General features: G+C 32.8%; 1 pseudogene; it reads left to right on the forward strand.

Moving 5' to 3' along the window:
- Positions 1-2426, forward strand: part of LOC108757558 (probable multidrug resistance-associated protein lethal(2)03659) — a 10794-nt pseudogene that overhangs the window by 2409 nt on the left and 5959 nt on the right.

Here is a 2426-nt window from a genome sequence, read left to right on the forward strand (position 1 = left end):
AACCTCGCTCTGGACGCCCCAGCACGTCAAAAACCGACGAAAATGTTCAGGAAGTGAAAGAAATTGTGTTGAAAAATCGTCGAATCACGATTAGAGAAATAGCTGATGATCTTAACATATCGTTTGGCTCATGCCAATCAATTTTAACGGATGTTTTGGGTATGACACGTGTGTCAGCAAAATTCGTTCCAAAACTGCTTAATTTTGATCAGAAGCAGCGTCGTTACTAGTGAGTAGTTTTTTGGCCAAAAACAATACTGTCGTCATGCCTCAACCACCGTATTCACCAGACTTGACCCCCTGCGACTTTTCCCTCTTCCCAAAATTGAAAAGGCCCATGAAAGGACGAAGATTTGCGACGATTGAGGAGATTAAGGCTGCATCGCTGGAGGAGCTCAAGGCAATACCCAAAAGTGCATTTCAGAAGTGTTTTGACGACTGGAAAAAGCGCTGGCACAAGTGCATTGTATCAGAGGGGGATTATTTTGAAGGGGATAACATAATTTTGGATGAATAAATGAATATTTTTTTATAAAAATGAAAAGTCACCTTACTTTTTGATCACACCTCGTATCAGTCCAAATTTGAAAGTTAAGTTTTTTTTTATTTAATAGATAAGATTCAAGAAAACAGCAATGTTTAAAAAATACTATTAAATGTCATTTAATAGTATTTAAATTCCCAGTAGTAATTCTGTTAGTTTTTCCACTAAAATTATAAACAGGTTTTTATTGAAATTGAAAAATTTGATAAATGCGATTTATTCCCTTTTCGCACACACTGATTCAATTAGAAATATCTTAAATTATGGAAAAATATTAGTACTGGAAGTTTAAAATTATTAGTAAAGATAATTAATATAATTAAATAACGAGTTTTATGTAATTTAAAAAAAAACGCATGTCTCGAAATCGTCATATTTTTTTTATCTTGGAATAATTTTAGATTTTAACAATAAATTATAGTTAACAGTTAATTTATGTTAATCGTTAATTTCAGATAACTGAGATGCAAACGGTAGGCAATGTTTCCGGCAAAGTATTCACTGGTTATCTCCGTGCTGGTGGCAACTGGTGCGTTATATTCATAGTAGCCATGCTTAGCGTAGCAACACAATTAGCGGCTAGCGGCAGTGATTTCTTTCTTGCGAATTGGGTTAATAAAGAAAGACTTCATGTAAGTGTGTCACTAGACACTAAAGGCCGTTCTACAATAAGTTGCAAACACCCCGTTGCCGGTCGCAAAGTTTGGCAACTACTAGTTGCAAAGTGCTATTTCCGGTTGCAATAGGCAGTCGCGGTTGCCAACGGAGAGTTGCCCAACTTTTAACTCCTTGGCAACAGCAACTATCTACCGTAACATCTTAACCAATCAAATATTGTGTTCGAAAAGCGCGAAGAGTGAAATGAAAGTTGTTGTGATATATCAGTGCTGTTTGATTTATTTCATTTTCATTTCGAGAACATCTCGAATCTCTATCACATAACCTGCTTGATATATTCTCTTCCATTTTTCGGCTACAGCAAATAACGACGGACGTTCTACTTTTTGATTGGCTGTTTCTATACAAATCGCAACTTTCGACATCCAAATATGGATTAGGTGTTGCAATGATTTACAACTTGTGACTGGCAACTTGTCACTCCGCAACTGGCAACGGGGTGTTCGCAATTTATTGTAGAACGGCCTTAAGTGTTATTAAAATAATCGGCGAATTGAGGGTGTAATCGCTTTTGCAAGAGATTCGAGAAGTGTAAAATTTGACAGCAAAGAGTACTTTAGTAATTTTTTTTACGTTAGGTTTCAAATAGGTACTTTTTATGTAGATGAAGCACATAATATACTTATTGATATAAATTGTTTTATTAAAAATAATATAGTTGATATTTAGTTTATCATGTCATTTTTAATCCAGCTTTACTCAAAATTTTGAAGTTTGTGTCAATTTTGATTTAAATAAAGAAGATTTAAAGAAATTATTATTATTGTTATAAAGAATAAAGTTACAAATTTTAATAACTTACTTCCATTAAATTAGCTTACTACTAAATCAAAATTTCGATGTTTTAAAATTAAACCACGAAACATTCGAAGATAATTTTGTTCTTAAAGAACGTATGAGAAGAAAAGTGTTCCTGTAGAAAGACTGCAGAAAAACATGAATTTTATGTCAAACTTAAAATTTAAAATAAACTTGCAACTACAATTATTTTTCTTTCCACATTAAAAATATATTATTAATTATGTATACACAATGTTGCGCTTAGATGGTTTTAAAATCATCTAGATAGGAGATGAGATGGAAATCCGTAAATCCATCTTAGATGAGATGAAGATGGTTTTGATTTGCAAAAATCTAGATGAAAGATGAGATGATTAAGCGATCCATCTAGATTGTTTTTTTAGATGGTTTTGTTTTAAAATAA

This window comes from Trachymyrmex cornetzi, unplaced genomic scaffold (genome assembly GCF_001594075.2).
Source record: "Trachymyrmex cornetzi isolate Tcor2-1 unplaced genomic scaffold, Tcor1.1 scaffold1465, whole genome shotgun sequence".
In the NCBI taxonomy this organism is placed as follows: Eukaryota; Metazoa; Arthropoda; class Insecta; order Hymenoptera; family Formicidae; genus Trachymyrmex; species Trachymyrmex cornetzi.